This window comes from Papaver somniferum, chromosome 11 (assembly GCF_003573695.1).
Source record: "Papaver somniferum cultivar HN1 chromosome 11, ASM357369v1, whole genome shotgun sequence".
NCBI lineage: Eukaryota > Viridiplantae > Streptophyta > Magnoliopsida > Ranunculales > Papaveraceae > Papaver > Papaver somniferum.
Genome location: NC_039368.1, coordinates 54,699,472 through 54,723,880, shown reverse-complemented (window position 1 = coordinate 54,723,880; position 24,409 = coordinate 54,699,472). Strand labels below are relative to the sequence as shown.

At 35.1% G+C, this 24,409-nt stretch overlaps 1 pseudogene; it reads right to left on the bottom strand.

Moving 5' to 3' along the window:
* Positions 1 to 918: 918 nt before the first annotated feature.
* Positions 919 to 1,018, bottom strand: LOC113325518 (annotated as a pseudogene).
* Positions 1,019 to 24,409: the final 23,391 nt, after the last annotated feature.

Sequence of the window (24,409 nt, the reverse complement as noted above, 5' to 3'; positions counted from 1 at the left end):
ATTTTGACTAGAATGAGACCGACAGGGTAACGAGCTTAACAAGAAAGTCATTCGAAAAATATTGGTTACTCTTTTAAGCATACTTCGAAGTTCTTGACGGTTTCTGTAAGTTGAATGCGTGACTGCGCCGCCTTTTAATACCGATGAGTCCTTGGGTATCAAAGCTCCACCAAGCTTCCCTCGCCTCTATTCAACTTACTTTAACTCTGATTGATTCCAGAGGGGTTTGCTTAAATTGTAACGAATTCCCTTTCGAAGGATTAGAAGCTGGTCTAGAAACAATCTAAGTGGAGCCATCATGCTTTTTGTTTGCTAGAAATCAATAGGCTTGATTTGGTTGAGTCGGCTTTGATCTGTGTTTTTTACCCTTCCAATTTAGAAAATTCTATTGTATGCCTGAACGTAAAAGAGACGCACTAGGTAGATTTGTTAAAGAGAAACCTAGTAGTTCGAAGCGTCTCGATTACCTTAATCTAGAGAGTCCGACTTTTGAAGAGTCTGTTTTTGAACGTCCTCTTGAGGAGACAATCCCTAATATTCCGATAGTGCCAGAAATGACAACTTTAAAAGCTTTGTTGAATCCGACTAGGACTACTCGTCCTTCGTGTATTAAGTTAGCTGAAACAGAGGCACCCTATGAACTGAAACCTGGGACCTTACAGATGCTCCCAATCTTTTTAGGGAAAGAAAATGAAAACCCCTATTACCATGTTAAGGATTTTGAGGAAATTTGTAGTACTCTAAGAATTAGAGGCTTAGATGATGATGCTTTGAAACTTAGGTTATTCCCATTTTCCCTGAAAGATAAGGCCAAGTCGTGGCTATATAGTTTGGACTGCGAGTCAATTGAGACATATGAAAAACTTACATCTGCCTTTTTCAATAAGTTTTTCCCTAGGCACAAAACATCGTCTATTAGGACGCAAATATGCACATTTTCACAACAAGAGGGAGAATCTTTATATAGGTATTTGGAAAGGTTCAATGATTTATTATCCCAGTGTCCTCATCATGGTTTAGAAAAGGTTAGGCTATTTCAGATCCTTTATGAGGGTTTAGATTATTCCACAACGACCATGGTTGAGTCTCTATGCACTGGTGGATTTGAAAACCAAACTGTTGATGCGGCGATGGAATTTTTTAATGAAATCGCCGAAAAAACCCAGCAATGGAAAAATAGTAGGGCACCCCAGAAAACAATTCTTTTAAGTAGAGGAAACGTTAATAGGGTAGAAGGAGGCTATGAATCAGATGCCAAAATTGCTGCTATAGCAAAAAGGTTAGAAGCTTTAGAAGTGGGCCAGACTAGTGGTAGAGTGGAGCCTTTTTGGGAAGGCCAGAATATTGAAGAGCAAGCCAATGCTCTTTATAATAACACTAGATTTGATAACCGTCAAAAGATTGACCCATATTCAGAAACCTATAATCCTGGTTGGAGAAACCATCCGAACTTTTCGTGGTCTAAGGGCCAGAGTCAAGGTCAGTTTAGTAATTCTAATGCTCCCCCAGGTTTTGTCTATACTAAGAATCCTCCAGAACTAGCTCAGTTTCAGAATCAGTCAGATAAGAAAAATCCTAAGTTTAGAGGAATCTCTCGCCTTGTTAACTCAGCAAACTGCAAAATTTCAGTTATCCGTAGAACAGAGTCTACAAGCTAGTAACAGGATAGGACAAGAAAATAGTCAGGCTATTTCCGAGTTAAAAACCCAGGTTGGTCTGATAAGTGATTCTTTAAGAGAAAAAGGTAAGTTTCCTAGTCAAACACAACCCAACCCTAGAGGAGTTCATGAATTAGGTGAAAAACCATCGAATCAGTTGAATGATGTTAGAACCCTTAGGAGTGGTAGAGTTGTAGACAATAAGGTAACCATGCCCGATAGTGAACATACTGTAGTTCACCCCTCAGAATCTCACCTCTCAGGACCAGTAGATGAGGAGACTGATAAAGTTTCTGATGATGTGAATTCGGTTCCTGAAAGGTCTGATTTTATGCCTAGAGCCGCATTTCCCCAACTATTAATACCAACAAATAAGGAGTCGAACTTTAATGATATATTGGAGGTTTTTAAGCAAGTTACCATAGACCTTCCTTTATTAGATGCAATTAGGCAAATTCCTGCTTATGCCAAGTTCCTTAAGGATATGTGTACGCGAAAGCGAAAACTTAGCGTCCATAAGAAAGCCTTTTTAGCTAGTCACGTAAGTTCAATCATTCAGAACACCATAACTCCAAAGTACAAAAACCCAGGTTCTCCTACCATTGCTTGCACAATAGGTAACTTCCGGGTAGAAAAAGCTTTACTTGACTTAGGAGCCAGTGTGAACTTACTGCCATTCCATGTATACTTACGGCTAGGACTTGGTGAAATGAAACCTACTCAGATGACACTGCAGTTAGCTGATAGGTCTGTTAAAATCCCTCGACGTGTTATCGAGGATGTTCTTATTGAGGTCGACAAGTTTATTTGTCCAGTGGATTTCGTGGTCCTAGATACCCAACCTGTCCCTGACCCAGAGAACCAAATACCTGTGATTTTAGGTCTTCCATTTTTATCTACGTCTAATGCGATCATTAACTGTCAAAATGGTGTGATGAGTTTATCTTTTGGTAATATGACTATGGAGATGAACATTTTTAATGTCAGCAAGCTACCTCATGAGCTAGATGATACATGTGTTGAAGAGGTGAACATGATAGAAGCCTTAGTTCAGGAGTCATTACCAAACATTTTGTCTGAAGACCCATTAGAAAGTTGTCTATCCCATTTTGGTTTAGATTTTGACGACGATAGCACTATTGAACAGGTGAATGCTCTATTAGATTCTACCCCCGTGTTAGACACTGATAGATGGAAAGCTAGGTTCGAACCATTACCAGTTTCTGAAACTACCCTAATTCCTTCTTTAGAAAAGCCCCCGAAGTTGGACCTTAAACCACTACCCGATACTCTAAAGTATGTGTTTTTAGGCCCATCTGAGACTTTACATGTGATTGTAGCTTCCGATTTGGATAGTGATCAGGAAAGTAGGCTAGTAAATGTACTTCAAGACAATAAGGAAGCTTTAGGGTGGACTATAACATACATAAAGGGTATAAGTCCTACGGTGTGTATGCATCAGATTCATTTAGAGGAAGACTCCAAACCTTCTAGGGAGATGCAACGTCGACTGAACCCTAACATGAAAGAGGTAGTTCGAAAAGAGGTGCTTAAGTTTTTAGATGCGGGTATTATCTACCCAATTTCAGACAGTAAGTGGGTTAGCCCCGTTCAGGTTGTCCCCAAGAAATCAGGTATCACTGTAGTTCAGAATGATAATAATGAGTTAATCCCAACCCGAGTGACCACGGGATGGCGTGTATGTATTGAATATAGGAAATTGAACAAGGTCACAAGGAAGGATCACTTTCCCCTTCCTTTTATCGACCAAATGCTAGAGAGGTTAGCTGGACATAGTCATTATTGCTTCTTAGATGGCTACTCCGGATATAATCAGATCGTTATTGTCCCAGAAGACCAAGAGAAAACCACTTTTACCTGTCCCTTTGGTACCTTCGCGTATAAACGCATGCCTTTCGGTCTATGTAATGCCCCTGCAACTTTTCAGCGTTGTATGATGAGCATATTTTCTGATATGGTAGAACTGTTCTTAGAGGTCTTTATGGATGATTTTTCAGTATATGGTTCATCTTTCGATGAGTGCTTGCATCATTTGACATTAGTGTTGACTAGGTGTAAGAAAAAAAAAGTGCTTAATTGGGAAAAATGCCATTTCATGGTTAAATCAGGAATTGTGTTAGGGCACATCGTCTCTTCAAAGGGTATATAGGTAGACAAAGCCAAAGTTGACCTTATTAAGACTTTACAGGTCCCAAAAACCGTAAAAGACATTAAGTCATTCCTAGGGCATGCAGGTTTTTACCGTCGATTCATTAAGGATTTTAGCTTGATTTCTAGACCTCTTTGCAATTTTCTTGCTAAAGATGTTAAGTTTGTCTTTGATGATGCTTGTTTAGAGGCTTTTGAGAAGCTTAAGACTTTACTCACTACCGCTCCCATAGTCCAGGCACCTAACTGGAACCTACCCTTTGAAATTATGTGTGATGCTTTAGATTATGCTATAGGCGTTGTGCTAGGTCAGCGAGAAAACAAATTACTCCATGTGATTTACTATGCTAGCAAAACTCTGAATGATTCCCAGATGAACTATACAACTACCGAGAAGGAATTGCTAGCCATCGTGTTTGCCTTGGATAAGTTTAGATCCTATTTATTAGGTTCGAAGATCGTAATCTATACTGATCATGCTGCTTTGAAATACCTTTTGTCTAAGAAGGATACTAAACCTAGATTGATTATATGGATCCTTTTGTTACAAGAATTTTGTCCAGACATTAGAGACAAAAAGGGTGCAGAGAATGTAGTAGCAGACCACTTGTCTAGGCTAGTTGTTAGTTCCCCTAATAATTCCCTTCCTATAAGGGATAGTTTTCCTGATGAACAATTTTTCTCTGTTTCCCAATCACCTTGGTATGCAAATATAGTGAATTATCTTGTTACTGGTCGAATGCCTCAACATTGGGTAGGCAAGATCGTTCTAGGTTTTTAGCCGAGATTAAGCATTTTTTTTGGGACGATCCTTATCTGTTTAAGTAGTGTCCGGACCAGATTATTAGGAGATGTGTATCTGAGAGTGACCAGTCTAGTATTATCTCCTTTTATCATGAACATGCATGTGGGGGTCATTTTAGTGATAATAAGACTGCTGCTAAGATTTTGCAGTGTGGATTTTACTGGCCTTCGTTGTTTAAAGATTCCCATAGTCATTGTGTTTCTTGTGAGCGTTGTCAGAAGTTAGGAACCATTTCCCGTAAAAATATGATGCCTTTGAACCCTATTTTAGTGATTGAAGTCTTTGATGTGTGGGGCATTGATTTTATGGGTCCATTTCCTATTTCGTTTGGTTATCTTTACATACTTGTCGCTGTAGACTATGTGTCTAAGTGGGTTGAGGCGGTTCCGTGTAAAACGAATGACCACAGGGTCGTAGTCCAGTTTTTGAAAGAGAATATACTTACACGATTTGGTACACCGCGAGCTATAATTAGTGATGGAGGTTCACACTTTTATAATAGACCGTTTGCACTTTTAATGAAACAATATGGTATTACCCACAAAGTAGCTACCCCATATCACCCACAAACTAGTGGTCAGGTAGAGGTCTCCAATAGGGAAATTAAGCGTATTTTAGAGAAAACAGTTAATCCTAATAGGAAAGACTGGTCATCGAGGCTTACTGATGCCTTATGGGATTATCGTACTGCGTTTAAGACACCCATTGGAATGTCACCTTATCGTTTAGTGTTTGGAAAGGCATGTCACCTGCCCGTTGAGTTAGAGCATAGAGCCTATTGGGCTATTAAGAACCTAAAATTTTCACTTGACATAGCAGGAGCTCACAAAAAACTCCAGCTTAATGAGTTGGACGAGATTGGTAGAGATGCATACGATAGTGCTAAGGAGTATAAGAACAAAATGAAACTTGTACATGATAAGAATATTTAACAAAAGTCATTTTCTCCAGGTCAAAAAGTTCTTCTGTATGACACTCGTTTGCATCTATTCGCCGGGAAGTTGCGCTCTCGGTGGACCGGTCATTTTGTGGTTCGTACTGTTTTTTCTCACGGCGTTGTTGAGATTGAGACACCAGATGGTAGTAGTTCTTCGAAGGTTAACGGTCAGCGATTGAAGCCCTTTTTAGAGCCTTTTCCTACAGGTGATGTTGAGGAGGTCCCTCTGGAGGACCCTGTTTACCTTGATTGACCATCGAGGCAATTTTGTATGTTGTATATTATTTTTGTAGGTTTTTGGTTACACTTCACCCAGGTACTATCTTTCCGACTTCTCTCTTTACTATTTCCTCATGTTACTTATATTTTTGGTACTGTTCTTTAATTAGAAACATTGAGGACAATGTTAGATTTAAGTTTGGGGGTGGGGTAGAACTTTTTGTTACTTTTTAGTTGCATAATTAAACTCCAGAGCCTAGAAATTTATGCCTATTTAGGATGGAACTAACCAATCTAAGTGGATGGAAGCATTTTGGTTGTAGGAGTTGAGGAACCAATCTGACTAGATGGCAACATCTAAAGAGTCTATTCATAAAAGCACAGAGCTCAGGTGTTAGAAAAATAACATGATAGTTTCACCATATCTCGTTGAGTCCTTTTCACTTCTGTTTTTATTTTGTTTTGTTTTTAAACTATGTTTATCTAAGTGATTAGGTGGGGCTCACGATTCAAGTTGTTACCAATGCTAGGGTGAATTAGAGTGATTGAGATACAAAAAAAAAAGAGAGGAAAAAAAAGAAAAAGAAAAACTGAGATCAGACCATCAGACCAACCGGAATAAATTCAATAAAGTCGACCACTGGTACCCTTGTATATGCCAGTGTGTTGACTTAGAGTTAGGATTATCAATCACTGGTTCCCTTGTATATGCCAGTGTGTTGATATTAGTCAGACTAGTATCTCAGTCCATTAGGATAGGTTCATTTTGGCGGAGGCCTTCAGACAGATATGAGAAACACCGTTCACCTAGTAAACATCAAAACCATTTATGTTTTTCTCTATATCCATCTTCTTGATCTATCAATGTGATTAGTTTTGACTCCGGATATTGATGTCCATAGTGCGACTATCTGAGTAGAGCTCCGTCACTTATATATGAATTTTAGTATGCTAGAGTGCAAACTCGTGTACAACAATTGGAATTTCGCATCAGGGTACTTCCTCCTGTAGTCAATAAGTATGCCAACCAAGGAGATTCTTTAGTGCCTTCCAAGGTTCTGTGTAGACAGCTAGGGTCTGGAGTATAAAGGTTTTGTGGGTATACCTCTGGTAAGCCCTCCGGAGACAACACTCCGACACTAGAGACACCTAGGGTTTAAAGGCTTATTGCATACGCTAAATGCAATCGACGTTGCCTGCGACAGTGAGTTAGGATTTTATTTTCTAGATTTGATTTGCTCGAGGACTAGCAAATAACAAGTTTCGGGGTATTTGATAGACACATTTATATGTCTATTTTTTTCTCAATTATGTATATTGTTAGTGCTCGATTTTGTATTTATTTTGGCTTTTTATGTCTTTGTAGGTGTTTTTCGAAAAATAAGATTTTGCGGCGAAATTGGCTCGAAAAGTGTTTTTTGCGTTCATGGGAGGACATTTTCTATTCGGACCCTCACTTTGGATAAGGGGTAAACTAATTACTAAGGGGCATCCCATTTCCAGGTAGCTGCTAATCGCACCCCTACTCTGGATAGGGGGCGACCATCTTCTACATTTGAATTATCAGTTTTGGCGGGAAAATGAACCATCACACCTGCAGATTAGGGTTCGAGATTCAAGCGATATTTAAAGAGATTCAAGGGCAGATTATTGTTGGGATGATCCTGCTAGAGTATAATGGAGCTGGTAAGGGTGTTTTGATCGACCATAATTGGCAGCATGATCGTGTTGGAGCAGAACGGAGAGGAACTATCATGGACATCCTGATTCGGTAGAAGGTGGAGTTATATTCGGATTTGGTTGTCGGGTTGGATTGGTAGGAACCTATTTTGATTAAACAGGGAAGGTAAGGCGGCCAGATTTGAGAAAAGATGAGTAGTTATCGATTTGCATCAAAACAGAGAGTTGCATGTATTCTCGGTAATTTTTAGATTATTCCGGGAAAGATACAGGTAGATAAGGAAATATGATTCTCTGTTGAAGTTAAGACTATCTTTGAAAGAGTCTGGGACGTTGGATTTGGTTTGGAAGATGCGTAAAGAAGCTGCAGAGAGTTATTCTCGTGACTTTTGGCCGAAGAAAAATATTTAGGTTTGGAAGATTTAACTCGAGTTTTAAAGGGTTATTGTGGGTATATATAGGCAGCTGGGATGTCGAGAAAGGGAGTCGAGTTTCTTTGGGGCCTTTACATAGTTTAGGGGAAGCTCTAGTACGAAGAAATCACGCTGCAGAGAAAGTTGCAGCAGCAGGAGGAAGAAGACGAAGCTGAAGAACATTAGACGACCCAAGTCAGTCGCAGAAAAGTGTGGTTTATCCACGACACACATAGTATCGTTCCCAGCAGTCTTACATCTTCTGTATCACTAGTAACAGTCGATCTGTCACGCATATAAACGTTGCAATTGATCTGTTTTATCTTTTTCTTGTATTTTCACTCTCTTCAAACACTTTGGAGCCATGAATAAATATTTTGAGCATGTTTTTGATATGAGGAGATAAACCCCATTGCTGAGGCGCTAGAGGAAGCTATTTTTCCAACAATAAGTGGTATATTCTCTTTTATCTATTTATTGCAATTTTATTATGATTATTTTCCTTGAACTAATATCGAATATGATTTTTATTTGAGTAATTGTGATCTATTTTGATGGAGTATGCTTAGTTTAAGACTTTTGATGCTTCATACTTGGTATTTACAATTATTGCTTTTGAAAATCTACTTGTTGTAATAGTAAGAATCAAATTGAACGAGAAAATTGCATGAATACAAAGATTGGATTAAATCACCTTAAACTTGGAAAATAGTGGAATCTTAGCCTCAGTGTTCTTTTAATATTGATACCAACTTTGTCAGTGTTTGTTATAATTATTAGTGAATTTTCTATTTAGTTTTGAATTTAAGTCTAAAGTTATCCGTCACAAGTTCGAGAATCGAATCACTTTTTACCACTATCTACAAATCACATCAGTACCAATATGCATATAGGACAAAATACATATTGGTAAGGGATTTGTACACCCCCAAGCAATTTGGTACCCCTATTAGCAGCCTTGCTCGAGTGAGTCTCAATCTCTCACACTCCTATAAATGTCTTTTTTTTTATAGGTTAGAAGTGCCTAGAACTACACCTAAGTACATTATCTTAGGATTTATACTATTACATGGGTTCGATCCAACCTCTCCTATGGGAGGAAGCTTGAGAACCATCAGATCACTTGCTTACATTGAATTTGAAACAGTTAAACGACACAGCCCTAATTCCAAATATATGTTGCGAACTAGATTCTTTAAAGTCTTTTGCCCGAGTTATATATCCACTTCGACTGCGGAGAACAAATCCTATGGGTAGTGTCATTCATTCGAAATGAAAGAGGGACCTTCCATTTAGAGAAAATTTGGTGTTACTAAAGGGTCTTTCATCACCTTTGTACATTCCTTCACATGAAGGAGTGGTTAGTAGTGGACACTACATGGCAAACGGTTTACTATGTGAGATTTGTCTTTTTTATTTTATTTTTAAATATAAGTTTCCCTACTTATTGTTTTATATTGAATTCTAATTGGAATATTGTTTCCCATCCAACGCATATTTGATTTTTATTTAAATATTTTTAAGAACAAAATTTCCCTCCACTTCGTTTTTTATTATAAATTTTGAGCTTTTTTCTAAAAAGGAACATTGTATACCATGTAGTGTGCTTTTACCAAATTTCCCATAATAGGATCACTCCTTCAAATGAACAAGTTCTCCTTTAAAACGGACGAGTTAATCTCAGAGTGAAATTATCCATTTGTGATGATGTTCTGAGATTCTAAAGAAACAAATACAATAGAATATAATACTTAGTCTTCCGTATATTTACTTGGCTGCATCGACAGCCTCCATAGTTTTCACCTCTCTGGGTGTTGTGAAATATATGGCTTCACTTGCAGAAAATCCAAGTATGATATAACTACTACCAACTCGTAACACACAAAAAAAAATGTTTTTTTCCTTTATCTTTACATCTTTGTTACATTGAGTGAGTTAACTATTGTAACTCGTGCATCATTTTCATTTATTATTTTCTTTTCTCTAATAATTGGATATAAGTATCATTTTCATTTATTATTTTATTTTCTCTAGTAATTGGGTATAAGTATCCTGAAATAATTCTTGGTTGGAGAACGGTTAGTCTCGTTCTTTATTTTTTCAATCTGAATTCCACTATGGTACCATAGCACAAAAATTCAATTTTATCTTTTATAAATTTAATTTTCAAATTCAAACTCAAATTTCTTCTTCTATTTCTTCATTTTTGTTTTTATCTTTTTGGATCTATTTTTCTTTTGAGATTCATCTTTCTAATCTCTAATAATGGAAAGTCCAACTACGTCCATTACAAAGTTCCAATTAACCAATTCGTCATTATTGTATATCGAAAATTAAAAAGATGATAGTTACTTGATCTAGAATACTAGGGGTGTGAAGAATCTGATCATTAAAGAAGTTTTCTTTCAGTTGCCAGAACAGAGGAAATTACTACTCTGCTATGATGGAGCCTCAAGAGGAAACCTTGGATATGCTGGTTATGGGATAGTGGGAATACTTAGCACTAGAGATTTTGTAATTTCTATTTCAGGTGGTCTAGGCATTTCTACCAACTATTATGCAGAGATCTTTGCAATATTAATGGCAGGAGAGTGGGCAATTCATCATGGATTCAATGAACTTGTCTTCAGAACATATTCCAAAGCTGTCATAAGTGCTTTCCAGAGTAATAAACTTCCATGGTTTGCAGTCACAAGATGGGAAAAGATCTGTGCAGCTGTAGTTTCTTGGAGTTTCAAACATAGTTATAGAGAAGTCAATTTCTCTGCAGATACAATGGCAAAGAGGGGTGCAATATTAAGAAGTGGAGAACAAAGAATTTTTTAAAGTAAACCATCCTTTATGAGTTGTCTAGAAAATCCATATCAAGTGTATTTTAGATTTTGTTAGAAAAATGCCATATGTGGCACTCTTGTGTTAATTTTTTTAGTTCCTTTGAGTTGTAATTTGTAACTCCTTTGGTTATTAATAAAATTTGATTGTTAACCAAAAAAAAAAAAGATATAGAATACTTGATGTTTCACGTGATTCGAAGATTTGAGGTTACGAAATTTCTAAACAAGTCTCATGAGTGTCGGGTGAATGCAAACAAAAAAACCGGAAATCCTAGCTCTTTACACAAATTGGATGATAGAAGATGCTACAATCATAATGTGGATCAATTCCATTACATTTAATCATGTTGTGATTTCGTATTTTTCTAGAGCAACTAATTCTCATTAACTTTGAAAGAGCTTGCAGAGAGATTTGTCGTATTTCTTCAACTCATGTTATTCAGTTAAGAACTAAATTGTTGGCCTCTTAAAAAAAAATCTTTTGTTGTTGTTTATGCTAGAGAGATTAAATAAATTATTTATCAATTAGTTGTTTCTGGTTAGTGATGAGATTGTTATTGTCACCTTATTTGGTCTTGAGTTAGATTATGCATATTTTTCAACTTCGATCATAGTTCGTAATTCGTGCATGTTAATAGTATTGAATTTCACTTAGTGAAGAAATTATTCTTAGCAATTAATATATTTACTAATTCTCATACTGAATCTATAAACGTGCACTCTCAGTGTACTTCCTACTTGTGCACCAAAACCATAAAGTTTATCTTTCTGATGATAAAACCTACTTGTCATATATGTCATATGTATGATCTTGTAGCTGGAGAGTGTTGAAATAGGATTAAGTTTGCCTATAAAGGCAGAGCTCTACCAAAAATATATATGTTATGCTTTCTACAACCAATGTGCCAGGTGAAAATCCTTGGTACATGGATTTCAGTACTACAAATCACCTTACTTCTGATGGTGGCAACATTACTTCCAATTTTGGTTATTCCGATGATTCATCCATCACTCTTTCGAGTGGTGAAGGTATAAATATCCTTAATTTGATTTCTACTTTGATTGATCTATATACAATTTTCTTCTCAATGACTTATTTCATGTTCCTTTGTTTATTATACCTTATTTCATTAAGCAAAAGAAAGAATAGGCATTAAATCAGCTTTTCTTAACAGGAAATAATCAAATAAACGAAAACTGTTACCTTACTTCGATATGACAAACTAGGATCAAAATCAATCAAGTTTTCATATTATGAAAGAGATTATTAGAATAATTCTTCTCTCGGTTTTTGCAACCACTCACCACACAAAGATATGACGTTTAAGCACGAGTTCAATATAGAACGCCCCCGTTGTTTTGTTATTCCCTGCAAGAAAAAAGAATAACAAAAATAGACAACCTTTACCAGAAAAAGATCGATAAGATCTTAGCTATTACGTGCCAATAGTAAAAAACTAAAACCGGAACTCATATATATACTAAATACATGACTTATGAGACATAAACTGATAATAGTATAATTGTGCCTTCACACATGATTTTAAATCAATATCTACTTATGATTATTTGATGAAGCAACCTAATAGGTTAATTAGATATGAAATCTGCTAAATTAAAAAGTCACAAAATCTAAAAGATATCATATTATGAGATCGAAACATCAGGGTTGATAAAACCAAAAGTAAATCTCATAAACCGAAAGAAAAAAAAAGAATCACAAGATGCACAAACTATCAAAGAAATGACGCAAAATTTATAAGATAAAACTTATTTATTGATAGTTGTAAATAAACTTTATACCAGAATTGAAATAGATCAACAATTTATAGTTCAACATATCAAAAAAAAAAAAAACGATTGATAGTGGATTGTTAAGATTAAGCAAAAAACATCTAACTTAATCTTTGGATGTGCTTTGGTTTTTCACCGAAGTTTCTTCAGTGATCTTCATGAGATTCTTCATTTTTTTTCAATCAATTAAATCGTGCCTTAAGAAGATAAAGATTAACAATCATCTTCAAAAGTCTGGATTCAAGCCATTCCTCATTCTTTTTAGATGCTCCAAGTTGCTCTCGGGAAATTTCTGAGTCCCGTATAAGCATGAACATAAATTCAAGAGACATATGATCTTTCTTATGTTCTTTTGAGAAACAACACTTAATCTCAGTTGGAAAATATGTCTTAAGTTTTTTGTAGCTGAGAATCGATATCAATCGTATCCTCACCCATGTTGAACGACAACCTATTTGACAAATAACTGAAAATTGTTCAAGAGATTTTATATCAAGTGGAAGACTTGAATTCCAAGTTCCTAAATACCATAATTAAATTAGCACTTGTTTGTTACCTAAATTGGGTGAAAACCACTTAAAATCGGAATCAAAATCAATGAAGATTTCTCCGAAAGACGGATTTCCAATGAGTCCAGAAAAATATCTTGTTTAAATTTATCATGAACTTTCCTATTTTGTTAAAACTTGGATCAGTATTATTATAATGTCGCCTTGTATAATACTAGAAGTACCAAATCTAAGAAAACAGAAAATAACTCAGAATATTCATGATAAAATCTGATCCTAAGAAAAGCTTACAATACAATATTTTGTGCTCTTTTGAGAGCTTCCTTATTTATTCTAAACTGAGCATAAGATGAGGAAGTTTTATCCAACAGTACTAAATACAATTGGAATGAGCTCTTGACTGCTCTATCACAAAAGATGTTAGAGCATTGCTCGGTGGAACTCACCAAGCGTTGGTATGTCAAGGTTGGTTGTCATATTTTAGTATCAAAACTCATAAGTCGCTTTATTAGATTACTAGAGTCGTTAGGTTATACTAGGAAGTCTATAAATGTTGAGACATACAAGTATTACTTTGAAGACCTGAAGATTCCGAAGACATATCGACATCGACGATAACATCATCCTTCCACTTGAGGTTAGTAATACATGACTTGACTTGTTCCCATTTCTATATCATAAGCTTTCACTTCGTTTCTGATTGAAAATATAACATGCAAAGTTATATATATGAAACTCTAGTATAATAGACTTGATCATCATATTATGATCAAAATGTCAAGGAACACTATATCAATAGTGATAAGTGCTTTATATTGGTATATTGTATTACGAAGTATAATGATTATCTTTTAGACTTCGTAATTGTGATATCGACATAGATTGTCTGGTGAACATAGGTTTTATTTTATACCTGGAAAACTATGTTTGATTATATAACTTTAACGAAGTAGACGTACGAACTTGTTTCGTAGTCGAAAGGAAATCAAAAGGATTGATGGTCCGATTTTCATTGAAGATCTTAAGATTGGACCGACCCTAACCTATATAAGTAATCAAGGTAGAGTCGGTTCTAGCTTATGTTGGGAGTCATGGTAGAACCTATCCCTACCTATAGTGGGAGTCAAGGTAGAACCGATCCTAACTTGTTTTACGAGTCATGGTAGAATCAGTCCCAATAGGCAAAACGGATTTCTCTAAGTCACGTACACTTTAGGGTTTGTGTTATTTGAAAATTAGGTTTTCAAAATAGTAAAGTTCAAGATGTCGATATAATGAGTAATTTGAACATGTGTTGAAATCTCATTTCTTAATTGTTCAAAGATATTCCTTTATACTCAAGGTGAGATCCCAAACCGAAATAGTAGAGAATCTTTTTGAGATTTTCGAAATGAATATGTTTTGTTTTACCCGCAATCAAAACATATCTCTGGAAAGATATATTGGTTAAGTGTTAGCTAATATTGAGTTTTCCATGAAGATTTCGGTTATACGGTTGGATATTTGTTGGAACTTATAAAATTGAATGTAGGTGCTTTATTGCATATCTTAATAATATCTTCGGTTATGGAAATTCCTTGGTGTACAATACACATTGGTCAATAAATATCGAAGTTTGTTCTTCTTACAAACTTATCCCTATCCAGGAAAACTTCATACTTTGTTATTTCTGGTGTAGCCGACTAATAGTATTCTCGTGATATTATCTTGGAGAGAAGAGTGACCTAATTAGGTGAAATCTCTTACATCCGCTAGTTTAAAGACTTATTTGAGATCAAAAATCATCTACTAGTGTCGTTAGTAGGAAAATAGAATTGCAATGTTATTTTAGTTTTCAATTATTGATTTGATTGACTAACGGTTGTTATCCTTAGATTGCACTAGTTTGATTATTCTTGAGAGCCTTCTCTTCTGAAATAAGTTCACTCAAACTATATCAAGAGATTAATGTTGACTTCCATTGTTAACATACTATTTTCTGTGCATGATCGGTCATAAGTCAAGAATCAAGTTTGTTATTGTGCAGGTATAGAAGACTATTGAAGATTGAAGACAAGAAGATTTTTCTTTTTGGTTTTCTATCTTCGTGATTTGCTTCGTGCACAAAATTTATCGGTTGGGATCCGACTAGATTTAGTTTATCTTTTGATAGACTTGTTACTAGTAGTCGTAATTTAGATCGACAAGCTATCATTTGGTGGTACCCTTCAGTATCTGAATCTGGTAGTTCTGTTTAACTCGATCCGGTCAACTTGTTTAATCCAAATCTTGGAAGATCTAAAACTTGACAAAGGATTTTAATTGATTCAAAATAGAAAATCCTTTGTCACACTCAACATACATATCTCTCATTGATTTCTTGAGAGAGGAGAGTAATTACCAAATATATTAGTCATTTACTGTTTGGAAGACGATCGGAAGCATTGAGTGCTTAAAGTCTTTACAGAGGCTAAAGGAAGATGATCGAAAGGATTAAGTTCTTAAAGTCTTCAGATAGGCTGAAGCAACTTAAGATAGTGTACTCTATATTAGGATTTACGTGTGTCGGCCAGATTGGTTGTAGGATCAGGGATACTGAGAAAACTAGATAACTATGGGTAGTTTACTTGGTCTTAACTATATGAAGTTGGTAGTTTCTTTGTATAACGGCTTAATTCTGAGAGCATTCAAAAGTGGATTAGGTCTCGGGGTTTTTCTGCATTTGTGGTTTCCTCGTTAACAAGACTGTTATGTTTGTGTGCTTTTACTTTTTTTTTCTTTTTTCGCAAAAGTTATTTAATAATAAAAGCATATTTGTATTGTATGCTTGAAGGCCATTAGATTCAAAAAGATTGTGGTTTACTTGGTACCCTCGTCATTCCAAAAGAAACAAGATCTTTCACAACAATCAATAATACTTTCAAGAGTTGATTGACCTTTTCGGACGCCTCCTCTTATAGTTCGAGTTCTCGCGTTTGATTTCCAATATGTGAAATCATGATATTCGTGATCTTGTTAATTATACAAACCTATCTGAAAAGGCACATGTTTGTGAGCGTGATTTGTAGAACATTGATCATTAAGAGAGTATGACTCTTATGTTGATATTTATCATTTTTTGCAAAGAAGAAATTTATGAACCTTGATTCCTATCAGCCTTATGCTTTGTTCATTGGGATCGATTAGACATATAAGTATGATAATCTGAAATCATCTGTTTATGTCTTTATTTGGAGGTCAATATCCTAGGATATTGTTTCTTAAAATCGGTATAACTAGACCCTTAATCAATAACAAAACATATGAGTTGAATTCACTAGTTTTTTTTGTTTGTTTGTTTTTAATCTGCTTTAATACCTACTGGAACAGTAACCCTTTTTGACACGGCGATCATGATCTAACATGCGTTTGTTAAAAATTGCTTTGAGAGACTGATCAAAAGTTAGTAGGTTGTGTTCAGAAACAAATTCTTTTTTATTTCTGCAGTTAGTAAGACTGTTTGGATTCATATGTTGAGAATTAACCAAGGGATCTTTAATACAAAAACCACGTAAAATTGTCTTAGATCTATTTTTTAACTTGGCTAAATTTTCTTCAAGTTTCTGATTTTCATATGAGTATCAGATAACTTAGAGTCGAATTCAAGAAGATGAAGTTTTAAATACTCTTATTGATAGTAATCCTCAGAGATACATATGGATACCATTGGTATATGATATCGAGATTATCTTTAAGCAGGGCTTTCCCATGATACATGATCAATGAGTCTTTGATACTCTCATTGACTGAAAGATATAGATTCTGTCTCTTAGATACTATCTTTTAGTAAGATCGATAAAAATGTCAATCTTATCATAATCTTTCGAATTTGAAATGTGCATCGTAGGTGTTTATTTTTTTATTAACCCATTTGTGTTAATACTACCTTTAGCGTGTTCGTCAAATGAACTAACAATGTTGAGTTATTCTATTGAGTAGAAAACAAACTGGCTCTTATTTAAGTATAATGTGGACATAATATATCAAATCCTTGTGATACGTTAAATGAATCATGCATAGGTTCTTCCATAACCATTTTTAGACTCAAGTCTCATAGGTTCAATTGCACCAAACACAGATTGTTAGATCTTTTTGTGTTCGCCCGCTCTGATACCAATTAAAATGACGAGGGCACCAAGTACACCATAAACTTTTCGATATCAACATATATGACCAATACCTTGCGTGATCTAATATAGACAAATATTGTAAAGAAGATACAAACCACAAGGTACATGCTTGGTAAAAAATACAAGTCCGGAACCGAACCTAACTATAGGGATCAACCCAAGTATTTTGATTAACGTACAAGTGCAATTACTTTATTATAACTAAATAATAATTATAATGTGTAAAGTAAAGTAAAAGCACACAACAATATCTTGTTAACGAGGAAATCGCAAATGCAGAAAAAACACCGGGACCTAGTTCAATTTTAAATACTCTCAGAATTAATCCGTTATATAAAAACCACTACCAACTTCGTATAATTGAGATCAAGTAAATTACCTATAGTTACCTAGTTTCCTCGGTATCCCTGAGCCTTCAACCAATCTGGCCGACACACATAATTCCAAAGAGAGAGTCCGCTATCTTAAGCTGCTTCACCAGTCGTGAAGACTTCTTGCACTCAACTCATTTGGATCGTATTCGTAAATAATAAAAGACTAAAATGTATGCGGTAACTGCTCTCTCAAATTCAACAATTAAATCATAGATTTGTGTTGGGTCAAACAAAGTATCTTCCGTTTAATCTTATAATTCCTTTGTTTGGTTAGATCTACCAAGATCTAGATTATCGAAATAATCAGATCTAGGTATACAAAATATCAAACTAAGATATTGAAAAATACCATTAAATGATAGCTTGCAGATCTGTACGACTAGAATAAGAGGTTTATCAAAAGATAAACAAAGCTAAATCAGATCCCATCTGATCAAGTATGTGCACGAAGTAAATCACAAATATAGGGAACCAATAAGAAATCTTATTGTCTTCAAATCTTCAATATCTTGAATATACCTGCATAAAATAAACTTGATTTCACTTATAATTGATCATACACAGAACGAAGTCTGTTAATAATGGATGATCACAAGTCTATTATCAGATCTATAAACATATTTGAATCACCGTCAAATCTTGATATAATTTGAGTGACCTTATGTCAGAATAGAAGGAGCTCAAGAATAATCAAACTAGGTGCAATCAAGAGACCCAACCATTGTTAGTTAATCAAATCAATAATTGAAAACTAAAATAACAATACAACTTCTAGTTTTCTGCCAACGGTACTATCAAGATGCTCCTTGATCCTACAAAAGTATTTAAACTAGCGGAAGAAAGAGATTTCACCTAATTAGGTTATTGTCCTCTCCAAGATATTATTATAAGTAATACTATTAGTAGGCTACATCAGTGACTAAAAAATGAAGTGCATGCGCCAGGATAAGTTTGTAAGAAAAACAAACTTCACTATTTATAGACCAAGGTAGTTTGGACACCAAGGAATTTCTATAACCAGAACTATTCTAAAAATATGCTCACCAATTTTTCGGTTTTGTCTAATTCCAACTAATATACTGAAATCCCTCATGGATGGAAAATCAAGATTACTTGGCACACAAGTATATTTTATTAATATATATTCCAGAGATATGTTTTACTTGTTGAAGAAATAAAACCTACATATTCGAATATCTCAATAGAAGATTCTCAAATTATGTGGATGATAAAAGGGGATCATCCTGAGTTATCAATCAAAGAACTAAAAATTAGAGCTCATGCCAAATTTACTGAAGACAGTAGAAGATGGTTTAACCATGACGAATGCTATGAACTTTACAAAATTCACGTTCAGAGATTTAATATTATGTAATGCAATTTCTATTAGTTTTTAATTAAATGTTTGAATTTAGTTGAAAGTAAAACTATTTTCGATTTAAACACTAATCTAAATATATTTTTCATTACTTAAAACAAAAAAATCACATTACAAATAGTTAAATTAAATTTCCATAAGCTACTCATTTCCCCTGACCATTTCCTCCCTGACCAAAGATCCAATTGAAAGTGCTTTCTGGATTAAGAGTATTGTTCAACATATCAGTGATTGTGTCGTCTTGAGAATTACTTGGTGGTTGAGTCTCTTCAGAATCGTCATAACCTTGAAAAGCAACGGGTTCGCGACGGGGGACATGATACAAATCTTGAAATGGGTGAGGATGAGCTTGAAATGGTTGAAATGTTGATGTGGTTGAGACATTTAAGGTAAACAGAGTCGTTTTCCTAACTGAAAAAGCGGGGGTCTAAAAACCACGCCCAATATTTCGTTTAGGCAATCTGTATGGATTAACTCCAATATATTTCCAAGAGAATCAACTTGACAGTCAGACTCAATCAAGGAAAATACATCCAAGAGTTATATCTCAATTTCTCAAATCAATCTGCAATCAAACAAATACAAATATGTGAGCCGGATTAATATGATAAATAACTTTGACCAATATCCAAGCGTCAATCAATTTATATCAACAACCAAAGGTTGGATTATCTAATTGATTGAACTGCGCACAACCTGTGATATTTCAATTATATAAAAATATAATGTGAAAAAGAAATAACACATACACCAGAAATTTTGTTAACGAGGAAACTGCAAATGCAGAAAAACCCCTGGACCTAGTCCAGATTTGAACACCACACTGTATTAAGCCGCTACAGACTCTATCCTACTACAAGTTAACTTCAGACTGGAATGTATTTGATCCCTAACTAGTCTCATACTGACTAAGGTACAGTTGCGTTCCTTACACCTTTTTAACCACACCGGATTCTGCGCACTTGATTCCCTTAGCTGATCACACCCACAACTAAGAGTTGCTACGACCCAAAGTCGAAAACTTGATAAATAAATATGTCTCACACTGAAAAGTCTATAATGGTTTTAGGATAAACCTGGGTTAAAGGATAATCGACTCTAGTCGCAACTAGTATCACACAAGAGGTGTGGGGATAAGATTTTCCAGTTGATAGACTTCTCCCTTATATAGTATTCAAATCAGGGTTTGCAATCAATTCTACCTTGGTAACAAAGCATTCAATATTCATCGTTAGATGAAAATATGATTAGAGTCAAGCTAATATCTTTGAACCGTTAGATCGAACTTAGCTTGTTATACACAAATGAAATGTAACTTCATTTAGGTATGAGTAACCGTACCCAAACGTGTGCACATGGTTGGCTTAACAATAGTTAACCGAAGTTAGCCATATAAACACTTTCATATCAACCTTGTTCATCTTAATCGCAACTAGTTCAAATGACTCAAATGAAACTAGTTATGGAGTTATTCAATTGTTTATATCTATACAAAACACAATTGAAGCAAAATCGATTTTGATTCACTTGATTCAATTCATGAACATTATAGCCACGATTTGCAAAAGATTGCATTCCTTATTATATAAATGTATTTGTTAATGAACAAATCAATTTTAGAACTTAACCAACTCAAGTGTGCAAATGGGTACGCATACTTAGAGTTCCGGACTTGGTTTGGGTTCGCCAGTATGCAAATGGGTACGCATACTTTCGTACGTGACCAAACTCAATTGAATTCCCGAGATTGAACTTTTCAGCTGGTACGCATACGAGTATGCATTTTGTTAGAGCATTTCTCGGTTGAACTCACCAAGTATTGGTATGTCAATTTTGGTTGTCATATTTTAGTGAATCAAAACTAATTTAAAGAGTCGCTTGATTATTTGCTGGAGTCAACTTCGTATAGGTTAGATAGAAAGTTACTAGGATATGAGTGAAAAAGCGGGGGTCTAACAACATCACCCAATATTTCGCTTAGCAATCTGTATGGACAAACTCGAATATACTTTTAAGAGAATCAACAAGACTCAATCAATTAAAAGTACATCAACGAGTTTATATCTCTCTCTATTGATTTGATTTCCTCAAACAGAAACTACGAATACTAATCAAATACAAGGAATAACTTGGATGGTACCAAAGACCAGTATCCAAGGATCAATCAATGACAATCAACAACCAAAGGTTGGATTACTCTAATTGATGATCTAACGTACAACTTGTATTATTTCAATTATAAAGATAAAATAATATAATGCGGAAACTGAAATACCACAGACACCAGAAATTTTGTTAATGAGGAAACCGCAAATGCAGAAAAACCTCGGGACCTAGTCCAGATTGAACGCACACTGTATTAAGCCGATACAGACACTAGCCTACTCCAATCTAACTTCGGACTGGAATGAAGTTGAACCCCAATCAGTCTCCCACTGATCCAAGGTACAGTTGTACTCCCTACGCCTCTGATCCCAGCAGGATACAGCACACTTGATTCCCTTAGATAATATCACCCACAACTAAGAGTTGCTACGACCCAAAATCGCAGGCTTTGACAATAAACAAATCTGTCTCACACAGACAAGACTATCAAAGGTATCAATCTATCTCCTACATAAAAACCATAAAGTTTTTGTTCCATCTTTTGATAATAATCAAGGTGAATAGGAACCAATTGATAATCCGGTCTTATATTCCCTAAGAACACCCTAGATAAATCAATCACCTCACAACAATCTTAATCGTATGGTAGCGAAACAAGATGTTGCGGAATCACAAACAATGAGATGAAGATGTTTGTGACTACTTTTTATATCTTGCCTATCAGAGATATTAATCTCAATCCAATAAATCTGATTGTACTCGTACGATAGAAGATGCAAGATCAGATCACACAACTACGATAAAAGTAGTATCGGTCTGGCTTCATAATCCCAATGAAGTCTTTAAGTCGTTAACCTGGTTTTAGAAGAAGAAAACCAAAGGTTAAAGGAGAATAGACTCTAGCACGCAAACTAGTATCACACATGAAGTGTGGGGATTAGTATTGCACAATACCAGATGTCTCCTTTATATAGTCTTTCAAATCAGGGTTTCGCCTTGGTCACAAAGCAAACAATATCCACCGTTAGATGAAAACCTGATTCATATTCAAGCTAATATATCTCAACCGTTAGTTCGAAAACTTAGCTTGTTACACATAAATGAAATGCACGCTTCTAGGTTTGTTAACCGTACCCAAACGTGTACATTGTTGGTTCAACAATTGTTAACCAAAAGGTTAGCCATATGAGCATTTCATACCAACCATATTATTCTTCACCATAACTAGTTCAAATGACTTCAAATGAACTAGTTAGAGAGTTGTTCAATTGCAAGGAAATCTTATGTACTACACAAGACACAATTGAAGCAAAAATGATTTGATTTACTTGAATCGATTCATGAAATTTATAGCCATGGTTTGCAAATTGCATTCCTTGGTCTTTATAAGCTTAAGTTCAAAAATCATATTCAAATATATAACCTTCTTAAGTTCGCACACTAGGTTCGCGGACTTAAGCAACCGGGCTGAGTTTACAAATTCCAGCAGAAAATCTCGGCAAAGACGATCTGCCGGTTCGCGGACTGGTACTCACGCAACAAGTTTGTCAACTCCAGAATAATTTCTCGGGATGGGAAGTTCGGGAGTTCGCGGACTTGGCAACAAGCCATTCTTCCGGTTTCTCTTGATCAACAAAGTTCGCAAACTTTGGTTCAAGAGATAGGACTTATGCACATATGTGTTTCCACAATAATACTTATGTTCATCATTGGTTATGTAATCTAAACTCTCATTCCAACCATTAAACATTCTTAGAGTACGTTATACAGTTGTTACACCATTTCTCGTCAAAGCAATTTTCAAAGTGATTGAAACATATCATGACTTTCGTCACTAGGTAAAGATAAACATGGTCGAAGCCAAACGCTTACCAACACATATTTCGAGATATAGATATGCGAGGTATACTCGGCTCGAAATACCAAATGTGTATAATCTAAGTCTAGATATAACATACGACTTTTTGTCTCAAGAAGTAGGAGATAGAGTATATAGACTTTTGAGTGACAGATAAGTTCAATTCTCCACATACCATTTTGTCGAGAAGTTCCACTGTTTCCTTGAGTAGTTCTTCTTCTTGTATGATGAATCGCCATGAAGTCCTTGAGATCAACTACACTTTTTATCCTAGTCCGGGACTATCTATAGTAGACTAGAAATCAAGACTTATAGTTTTGATCATTAACATTGACAAACATGCTTAAGGTAGCAACGCATTCGAGTTCAACAGAGCAATACTCTAAAATTCTCCCCCTTTGTCAATTTTAGTGACAAAACTATCAATACATATGGAATACAAAAAAGATAAAGAAACTTTAGTAGCTCCTATTTCACATGTCTAATCTTCAACATTCCTCGAAATCTTCCTCACTTCCAAGTACTCCAATGATCCAAAGGTTGTAAGTTTAGCATCACCGTTGTTGAAGATCCGTAGCTATAACAATGAGAAAGCATCGGTCTCGATCATTGTTATACAGTGTCATAGTATTATTACACAGTGTCAAAGTCCAATTGTATCATAACTTCAACAATAATACTATGGTGATAGGTATCACTCCCCCTTAGTCAATACTCCATCTCAAATGAAACCACTCCCCCTTACACAATGATCCGAAAACCATATGTATTTGCAGTGTGAATTACATATTAATTCTCCCCCTTTTTGTCAATAAAATTGGCAAAGGTACAAGAACGGGATCATAATGAAAATTCCGTAAGAGACATTCATGACTAAAATAAAAATACATACCATCTAATTTTGATGCAATCATATAGCCAAAGCTAATAGCATTCATCAAGGAGTTTAAAGATATAAGATGACCCCTTTAAAATTCTACTGCCGCACACCCCTCAAGATATGACCATTAAGCACAAGTTCAAAAGAACTCTCCCCCATTAGATGTCATTCCCAATGGAACAACACGAGAGACCTTAATTTCAAAAGAAAAGAAGGATTTTGATTGGAACACCAAAAACCATGAGAATGATTTTCTATATCCAAAAACTCAATCAAATTAATCACAAGTAAACCCATGATTAATTTAATCGGAATATGCAATCAATTAAACACGAAAGTGATCAACTTAATTGATTATGCTCGACATAAGAGAACTTACGGAGCATACGACTAACATAACCATTAGAAAATGAATAGGATAGTCGTTCATATACTCATCATAAGAGGAATCTTACGGAGTATGAAAATACTCAACTAAAATAATTACAAGAGAACTCATAATTAATATAATTGGAATACACAACCAAACTAATTACAAAAGTAATCAATTTTATTGTCATTTGTTTTGCTCGACATAAAAAGACTTATGGAGCAATAACTAAATAACCAAACAAGATGATTAATTTAGTTCAAGAATGCTCAACATA